The sequence below is a fragment of the Varroa destructor genome, unplaced genomic scaffold (assembly GCF_002443255.2).
Source record: "Varroa destructor unplaced genomic scaffold, Vdes_3.0 BEIS01000007.1, whole genome shotgun sequence".
Classification (NCBI taxonomy): Eukaryota; Metazoa; Arthropoda; class Arachnida; order Mesostigmata; family Varroidae; genus Varroa; species Varroa destructor.
Genome location: NW_019211460.1, coordinates 32,877,045 through 32,887,605, shown reverse-complemented (window position 1 = coordinate 32,887,605; position 10,561 = coordinate 32,877,045). Strand labels below are relative to the sequence as shown.

General features: G+C 42.2%; 1 long non-coding RNA gene across 1 annotated transcript; it reads right to left on the bottom strand.

Moving 5' to 3' along the window:
* Positions 1-1,718: 1,718 nt before the first annotated feature.
* LOC147754603 (uncharacterized) lies at positions 1,719-10,277 on the bottom strand. The gene is made up of 2 exons (XR_015317463.1): positions 5,457-10,277; positions 1,719-2,050 (listed from the first exon to the last, which is right to left on the bottom strand). It is a non-coding gene; the product is annotated as an uncharacterized LOC147754603 (long non-coding RNA).
* Between the last annotated feature and the right edge of the window lie 284 nt (positions 10,278-10,561).

The following is a 10,561-nucleotide window of genomic DNA, read 5'->3' as shown; positions in this document are numbered from 1 at the left end:
GTTTATGACGTCAACACGCTTCCTTTGTGCCACGCCTTAGGAATACGTGAAATGCAGCCGTAATTATGAGTCGTCACTGTACTTCAATAAATCTTCGACCCGGGTTTTCGGCGTCATGGTAGTGTGCGCTGGCCAACGCATAGAAAGAAAACTGGGAATCGTTAAGCCGTTGCTTTGAACTGTTCTGCACGGCAAATGAAGTTCAATATGAAGCACACCCAAACTGATATGCATTCACTAGATATCCCTAGCGCAATTTCAACATTTAGATTTGCCTAATTATTTTTCTGAGGATAGTTGAGACCCTTAATGGTAAGAGGGTAACGGTCAACTTTTTTTTCATTTGCTTAAATTCTAAGCAGTTTTTGATTGTTTAAAATACGATGAGTCAGGGTTTCTAATTTACAACTAAGTCAGGCTGAGTTGAGAATTATATGTATATGCTAAAATCATAGTGTATTTTTTTTAAAAGAAACTTACCGCTAGGGCTGAAAATAGAAAGTCGGTACCATCCGCTCGATTTCGATTATTTGTGTGATCCGGAATATTTAATGAATGTTCGCTTTCTTGATTTACCGTATGGATAACAAGATAATGTGTCCCAGTTAAATAATGCTTCAGCCTTGGTGGTTGTAATATGATTGCCTAAATATGGCCCGAAAGACATCGTTAAAAATTCCACAAGCCTATATCTTGACGAGAACTAATAATAATTGTAGTACTTGACAAATCGCTCACAATTTAACAAGTAAATGAGACGGGGAAGTGTAGTAGCTAAGAGTGTGGAGGGTACGACTGAGTGGGTAGACAAGCATCCTTAACAATCCTTACACGCCCCAAAAGCTAGAAGCAGATAATTCCAGGAAGTCTGAGGGCTTTGAAACCAGCTGCCTTGGACCCCCGGAACGTGACTGATATTCGGACACTGTTGTTGACAAAGATGAGGCACTTGCTCGCAGAGAGATCAAAATGGGCCAAGTCGCTAAGAAAAAAGGTACAGCTCTGGGGTGTTCTATATCATTACATTCTGAATAAAAAAATCAGTTCATCGGGGGTGAATTCGAGGACAATTGGGACCACTCTCGAGAAAGTCTCTTAGGCTATCGCTGTCGCTAACTAGACTGTTACCGGAAGTGTCGTTGGCACCGTTATCTTCGGTTCCGTTGTTATTATCGGATAGGTGTCCGAGATTTAGACTACGATTGCTGGCACCACGTCCGAATCGTCGGCCGATTAAGGCGTAGAGGTCCAATTGGTAAAAGCAGAGCAATGCAGGAGATCGCCGCCTGATTAGGACGAGAGATCTTTCAAAGAAGACCATATTGTTCCTAAATTCCATGCTACTCCTGCTGCTTTTCGCTTATCGAATTCTGCATCCTTTTCTGCTTTCGCAGCCTCTCCTTTTGTTTCTCTATCTAAAAATTTCCAGCTGATTATGCAAACGTTTTTATGGTAGATAGCTTAAGAGATGGGGCGGTATAGTGTGTAATAGTCATGCATGACATTTGCCCTCAACCGCGTGCATCACATCCCGCTTGAAGGTCAAACGATGCCATCGAAGGATACACGTGGGGCTAAATGCAGCAAACAACGAAAATCTAGGCCAAATTAGCCGCGTTGATAAAATTAGCGTCAAGAGAACTGATACTACATTTGCAAACGTTGCAGCCTATTATCAATCACCAGTAATACCAGGCCGTAGAAATGCGAACATTACATAACCTTAATATTTTTATTTGAAAACACTGCAGTTTTCCCCGCCAGGAGCGTTGCGGTCTATAACAGGGCAAGGAATTAATTTAAGCATCAGCTTAATACTGCTGCCTCGTCATTATCAGCAGCGGTAAAAACATCGGCTGTCGCCGTCACTCTTAGCTTGTTTACAAAGGTGCAATGAAATAGTTAAAAGTGCTATTTCTATCAAATGATCTAATATTTGAGCCACATTTGTAACACGTAACGATTCCACAGCAATGAAAGATCGTTTCTGCTATGCCATCAAGTGATGGTCGGGATCGCTCCTTGCAGTTCTTCCCTGGGCGTCCATTATCTGCAAGAGATAACGATGGCCTTATAGAAATTGATTAATGTCAGGTATGTTTTAGGTGTACCAAGTTCTACTTCGAAGTTATTATCACCAAAGTGGCACCTAACTTTATCAGCGTCCAATTTAGATCGGGGCGACGAATTCTGCCTGTAGACTGGACGTATGATGAAACTACGGTCAGAAATAAATAATATGAATAATTTGCTATTTAGAACAACTATCTTACGAATACTTTCTCAGGGGCGTGAATTGGTTTCTAAGTGGATCCGACGTTTAGGTATGCCCCGTGAAGCAAGATATCATTGACTTTGTCTTTTTTTTTTTATTGTACAAACTGTAATGGGAATATCTTAATAGCGTGTCCCTCTTGGAGCACAGAAGAAGAGCCAGACAAAGTCATTAATCGAGACAAAATACAAATATACAGTTGTAAAGACTAATTTGACAGAATATAACCTAATCCTAGTAATCTTAAAAGTCTTGATCTGGAGTTGATTCCCATCTTCGCCATATATAGAATGATTGCCGATGTGAAAGATCTGGGATCATATCTTACGGTTCAGATTCGGGATGCTATGGAAGTTATCCGGGAAGGGATTTATGGCGCAACTGGGTCCATCTCCATTTCCCACCGAAATCCGAAAAGGGCAGACTTGCCTTGCGGAATGTCAGCGCCAATGTCAAACACCATGTTCCACGTTTTTTTTCCATAGGTTGTTAGCTATTTGGTCTATTGCATCGGTCAGCTATGAGCCTATGATGCGTGCGTAATATGTAATGGCTAACGTAACCCAATTGCTCCAGTTGCTTGGACTTCCTACTCCGTTATTATTTAATTTTCAGCGCCTGAAATTTGCACAAGGCTCGTTTACCGCCTTTGTGGCTGATCCGGATAGTTGTGTATCTGTCAGTGAATGCTTTTGATACATTGACCTACAAGAATGATTCCACACGATGGTCTTTCAGCTGACTTTGTGAGAAACGCTGCCTACCTGTTACAAGAAGCAGCATCGGTAACTTTGGCGTCGTTACAGCCATATTAATATGAGATCGTGTCGTTCTTGCTTATTCGGTTTCGCTGCCACTACTCCTCGTAACGGTTACCAGCACTGCTACCATCGCTGGTTATACAGCTACCTAGTGTATCTTGCAGCGCTCAATTTCCGGTTGTGGCCTACGGCCTGTCACATCCTATCATCTAACGACAGAATTTCCCTCTGTATGAACCGGTTAGAGAAGAAGACAACCGACGCGAAACTTTTCCCTTTGCTCCCTTAAGATTACATTGTCGCGGATACGCCATTGATTAATTCCGTTGTCACCACTTCTATTGCTGCATGCCGGTAAAAAAAAATGTCGGTAGCTAAAGCAGTACGAACATGGATACGAACATATATTGCACTCTGCTCCAAATTGCCTATAGAACATGATGAATATCTGACAACGCGACCGGAATCATACAACTTGTATTTCGAGCGAACTATATTAGACATATTTAACGCTATATATATATATATATATATATATATATATATATATATATATATGTAGCCGCTATATAAAACTAAAGATGACTTTGGATGAGCAGTAATTATTGGCAAAGTTATACGCCTATTTTTAAGTTGCAGGACGACACTGTACCCGTTCATGGCTCAAGACGCGGTGAAATACCAGGGAGAATAAAACTAGTTGCCAAATAATTATAAGAATCACTACACTGTGTCTGTAGAGTAATTGTTAACAATACGACGAATGATTGCCATTTGTAATTTTCACGCTATAAGAAACATTACGCCTAGCTTCCGGTGCTGCTCTGGAGTCAGCAAATCGAGTATGAATCGTTAAGGCAAAACTGAAAAATCGTTTGAACGTTAACATACATGATGAGCTACCTGGTCCGGATTTTTTTGCAGGTGTATGAAAAACTGACCCATTTGCTAACCATTTAAACCTAGACTTATTGAAGTCATCAACAATGAACTAGCTTTCATTGACAGCTAAAACTAGCGGATTAACGGATGCCTGCTACAACGGGCAGCCGAACGAAGTTCATGCGAAGTTGACTACTCCACCCTGTGCTTTTCCAGCTGATGAGTTAATATAATTTTTACACTGTACTCTAAATTGGTTACTCGTGAAATTGACTACGGTATCGGCAGGCTGCGCATCGTCATTCAATAGTCACAGCTATTGGCTTTCTGTGTGCCTTGATGATGTTACTAACGTTCTCTCCTATCATGCTGGACCAATCTGTGTGATGTACCATTCATTACGTGCCAGAAAAGGCTTCATATCAGACGAACCGATAGATGAAAACATCAACGAAAGACAGTGTTATATTATACAGTATAAAGAGCTGTACAATCTGCGTATATGCGCAAATATATTGATTGTACGCGTGAGATAGTTTCTCACCTCTTATTACTTCGAAGCTCATAAACGGTCGACTGCTCGGTCCAAAGCGGACAGAATCGCGTGCCTTCGCAACGTATTTTGTTTACCCAGGTGGACTGATACAGTTAACACCAGCATACTTTTAATCTATTCGAATACATCAGTGTTCTTCTTCGAAACAAAAGGTAAGTAACTCTCCTAAATAATCAAAGGGTATTGATCTTTTCTAGAAGTTAGCTTCTATGCTAAGGCACATTATTATAGGTATTGCGTCAGATTCGATGTCCATGGGTAGTACTATACGAGATAATGGTAACCTTCATCGTTCTTATTGGCCTGACCAACTGCACGTCGTCAATATCTATCGGCGGGGCACCTTCGGTAGCAGAATATAGGAGGAGAATTATTCAAACGAGCATACAGACAATATGTGTAAGTAAAGATCGTGGCGAAATTAAGGGTAGAACCCTGTGGGGCTATATGCAGTATCCCATACTTTCCTATTTATAATTAAAATAATCAGTAATCTTAATCTTTATAACGAAAAGGCAGAAGCTAGAGAAAAGAGAACGCAATATAAAGCTGAATATTATGTATTACTCATTTATAGAAACATGTTTCATAATCACGTATATTGCTTGTTGTATATTACAGGTTTAATTACAGGAATATTAAATTTACAGCGGTAAAAGGAAGCCTCTTTGTTATATCCAAAGGAAAAAAGCAATAGCGTTTATGAACGGGAAGAAAAGTTTTCCTTCAGCGATACTTTCCATAGTGATTTTTATATCCAGCCAAGAAATTCGGTGGTCACTGGCAGACGGTTCTTTTTCCTCCGAATTTTAATTAGTGAAAAATTAACTTCAGTTGGCGGAATAATTCAATGAATGTCCTAGTCATCATTTTCATGGAGGCACAGACTAATCAGTGTTAAATCACTTGGCTGGGAACTGAAATTTCCGTCCCGATAACCTGTTCTAAACAAAAATGTCGTTGTGCAATATAGCGAACTTACCATCAGATGGCTTACGGTGATGAAGATTAAGTATGTGCTCGTTAACAGCTTTGCCAATTCAGCTCAAAAGCGATATCTCTTAGTAAAGTGGTTTTGAAATGAAACGATTTTACATCAAGGTCTTAGCTTACGTGAGGGAAAATTCCAGTGGCCTTAGAGCAGCATAAATGCAAATAACAATAAATACTTCCTGCAGTGACTGAATGATGCTATCAAATAATCCGCCCTCCCCTAAATGACTAACTGTGACCGTCGAAGAAGGGCTTCGACAAGCGAATTTTGAGTTGCGTAAAAACTGCCACCGACCACAAAGTGCTCAAGCAACTATCAGTATCAGATAATATGACCGACGATTTACGATGTTTAAGCAAACTGGGATTTGGTGTTCTTTTATTGCTACACGAACGGCAATCTACATGCGTTAGACATATCGTTGACGGACGTTCGTGGGATTCGTTCTATGTGTCCTTCTTCAGGTCTTTCTGATTTCTATGGCATTATCGTTACTAGCACACTTCATCGACACAACAGGGTGCCCTTATCGTGTTGGTAATGAAAAAAAGAAAAACATCAGTGAAAGCCCGGTTGTTGCGAAGTTTCTGAAATATAGTGAATCCAAAACTTTTTACCTAGTCATGTAAACTGGGTTCGAGCGGGCTGCAAAGGAGCGACAAGACTTGACGGGAAACTGCGATCCATCTGTGCTCATTATACCGGAAACGTCGTCAAGTCCGACTCGAAACCGTAGACTAAGATAAACCTTAATGTGATCTTTGACTAGTGAAGTTTTAAGAGTTTAGAGACCTTTTTTTTGCATCTATTCATTAGAATAAGCCTACATGATAGTTATTATGGGGTCAATCAGTAATTGCGTTGTTATAGCTGAAGAGGCAGCCCGGTAGCATTCTACTAACAAACGTGCAATTTTATTTTTCTATGAGAGTGCGGCCACAGACGTGAATGGTTCGGGATGCACCTGATAACGGCAGCAACGGCGATAGCCTGAGTAAGACTGCTTACTTTTGTCTTCAGTACTAATCTGAATGCATCATAGCAGCTGAAATTGATCGTCAAATGCACGTGCTATACAAATCATAATAATCATAACGATAATCACGGTGGTGGTAAATATAAAAGACGTAATACACGAGTCAGCGCAGACAGGAAAAAACCGCAAGCTAAAACGACGGTAGTGCTTCAACGCGGTTAGATTCGCTAGATTGACATTCCTCATACACCCAGTCAGGACGTGTTTCCAGAGAGCTTAGCGGCCTGTGAATCTTCCTTGTCCAGTTCTCATGGTCAACGATGCTATATGCAGATGCACTTGTAAACTATGGGGTTGGTGAGCGCATACAGATTCGTGGGAACGGAGACGAGGGTACGAATTTAAATGTATGTGTAGCAGCTGAGCGTAGAGAACAATTCGAGAGGCTGATGGTTCACTGAAGCCGAAGAAAGACTGGGGAAGGAGCCAGTTGAACCTGCCCATGATCGTTTTGTCCACCTGGTTGCATTGCATTGTTTGAAAATCTATGAAGTACAGCTCTGCTACTTACCTCTGGACAAGTATACGATTATCGCAGAAATGTACATCGGCCTCTGAATAGTTATGCCGTTCTTGTTTAGCTGGTAAGCTTGAAAACTGCGCGACATTGTGGACCTCGACTGCAAACTGCAATTTTACATTCATTTCAACATGGTACTTTCTCTAATAGTGAAGTGTTACGTCTGCCATTGCTTCGCCTTCAGCACCGTTTTTCCTCTTGTTCCCGTAATCAGAGTTGTTGTTGTTGTGCATTGCCCTTATCACGGATAGGGCATCTCCACCTTGACGATATTGAGCGCGCTGACACATTGTTGAGCAAGGGGTTTCATTAATACATAGGTGCTACTCAGATATTCTCCCTTCCGATCATGGTGACAGCGGTAGTTTTTGCTGTCCAGATGGGACCGCCTAAGTATTTGAACTCGGCGAGCTGACGCCGAAGACGGTAGTAACATGATGAAAAGATTCTATTTATGAAATGACATAGGTAATCAATAGACGTCGGTGGTAACGCATCGTTTTTGGGCGGCTATTTTTCCCGCAGGCGTCATGTCCATAGCTTTCTCTGGCGCTCGCCTTTACCTTTTCAACGCCTTAGTGCTTTATCTTGCTTCGTCACATCAGCAGTATTCAAGCATCGCATCATTGCCTTCGGTAGACCGCGACAACAATTGTTGTTGACAATGGTAATAAGCACAGCGCGTGAGAATGACGGAAAGAACCAGTTCTAAATAGATCGAAACCCTTGACGGTAAACTCAATGGTCTGTGTCCGACACATTTACCCACTTCAAGTGCCACTAATAGTACTTTTACTAGTTGTAGCGGTAGTAACAGCAGCTAGCCGTCTGGTGAAATGTTTAACGGCAGTACCGGACCTAAAGCTCGAGTCGTTCAGTGTAATAGCAATAGTAAAGTATCTAGTGCTTAGATTATAGCCGCTGTTGTTACTGAGCAGTGCTAGTATTATAATTAAACATTTTTATCCAGATCATCTGGATAACCCGTATCTACCGTAGCGTCACCAACGAAAAGAGTTACAGCCCAAAAAGATCCGGTTTGCTATAAATGTTTACGCTTCCCTAATCCTATGGCCATTTGATTGCAGCTCACCATAACCGTGATGGTCCTTCACCGTCTCAGGCACGTACTTTACGTGCGTCTAGTGCACACGTCTGTAGAATATACCTACGTGTAAAATTATATCTGTCGCCTGAGAATTAGTGAGTGTCTCTAACGCTCATCGGCGTATAATAGGTTAAGCAGTAATCGCATCTACACTGATGCCAACCGCATCAAGGACCGGCGCCGAGTTAATCATTTGTACAATGTTCTTGGTAGGAGCCTTCAGGAGCATTCAGGCCTGCACCATTTCATGGTGCAGGCCTGAATGGGTACAATCGATCAATTTTTCTTCCTGTAGTCAAAAGTGAATCGGTCTCAGGCCACTTCTGTAGACGGCTGTTGTTGACCACAGGCTCAGGTTGGCCAAGTATTTTCGTCGCGTCTCTCCAGTTGTGTGTAGAAGATTTTGCTGCGCGGGGAGGAAAGAAACAAAAACAGGCATGGATTGATTGGTAGAATGAAGAAGGGGATACAATGAACCAACTGACAAAGCAATCAACGTGCATATCAAAAAAGCAGGTCGCAAAATTTTGCTAGAGGGAATTATTTATCATTGTGTCCGCAGTTGTAATTAACACTAGTCTCACTGCGGCGGCAGTGACGGTGTTGCTATCTCCGGTACTCGCTGGAGTCATTCAAGCTCTCGCCAATAGAGATACAGAATAGACTTCATAGAGCTGTCGGCCGTTTCAGTCAGTGGCTTGTTCACCGGGTGCCTATCTGTCTGTTGGTCTGGCTCTACACGTATGGACGCTTGAAAATAGTTCGTCAACGAAATAACGGCGTCGCGCAGTGAAAAACAATAAATCGTCCTCTATAATCGATTTTTGTTTACTGTACAACCCGTTGAATATTATCTCGGCAAGTTCGGGTTCAGTCTCGCTATGGTTTTTATTCAACGAGAAAGAACCAAAATACTAATACGAAAGATGCCGTTGCCTTCGGCCCTTTCCTATTGTCGATATAGCATTTGTGTCCCCATCGTCTTCGTAAAGAGATGCATTGTTGGGGAAGAAGAAAAATTGAGTGGGCAGACGCTTCTCCTAAACGCTAGCGTCCGTTCAGCTGAAGATCTAGAGTACAAATAACGCGACGTTATTTATCCGCTGAAACTTAATATGAAATTGTAATTAACAAGAGATCTTGTTGCAGATGCGCATAAATATTAGGCAATCGTTTTCTAGAATAGAGTCACATGTCCTTTGCTTCGCTAGTTGACTAAGCAAAACATGTTGAACGTTTTATTTGTTTTGTTAGCTGCTCGGTCATCGGCCGGCCCATTTAATGTGTCACTTGTTTGCTCGCCAATCCTTGGCTAACTTACTTCTCGGTTTTTTTTCCAGCTTTTAAGAAGCTTTTAATCACCATAATTATCGTTACCTTCGAATGAATGACATTGCGCAGCGATGACTCACAAGGACTTACATGCACACCCGCAACAAACATAGTCACAGTAACGAATCTATGAGATGCCGCTGCGCTACTTTTCCATTTTGCTTTCGTCACCATTCGCTGATGTTGCAGCTACTATTATGGTCGCGATTGCGATAGGGCCAGCGGGCCAGGACAACAACAACAACAACAAAGAAAGAGGAGGAGGAGGAGGAGGAGGAAGAGGAGGGGAAAGTGGGGAGAGGGACAAAAGGAGGAGAGGAAACTGCTTATCCAAACTGTTTGTTGCTTCACTGGAATCACCGCAAAGCGATCAATGAACAACGCTTTGTGACCGGCCATACCACAACTCGCCACGACATACTACAATGGGCAAACAGCCCAACCCAATCGCTCCTTAAGCGAATGCCGCAACGTTTTGAGCTGCATTAAGCAGTAAGCGTTAATCGAACGCACTTATTGAAAACATACATTGTAGTAGTAGCTTTAATAAAATGGCCTCTCTAATCGGCTCTGTCGTGAAAGGGGGGAACAGCAACAAACAGATGATGATCTGTAAGCATCGTCTAGTGCTATTATAGAGCGCCCGGCAGTACAGAGGGTGCGATACTTAGGCTACGCCTGTGCAACGCTAAGGCGAAAACAACAGGATCTAACAGGGCGGCTTCGTCGAAAGGGTTCCGGGGCAGCAACAGATGGCGTCTTGTTGTTACGTAACAACCAACACAACTTTCGAGTAGATACGCAGATAGACAAACACACAGATAATTTTCTGACGCTTGAATGTAAAAAAAAAAAAATAGGTAACTTTAGTTATTCACACAGCTTGTGTAGTATGTGTCGTTGGCGGGACTTCAAACAGCGACCCCTGGCCTTTTTTCCGAAAGACCTGGCCACTAGAGCGCGCTGACTAGCGCGCCAAATTTGAACGGAAGCGTTCTATTGGGAGGCTGTCATGGAAGATGTTCGAATTGAGAAAAAGCGCCGTCTGGCTGCTTTGGGCAAAAGGGATTGAAGAGTACGTAGTTAATCAGGTTAGA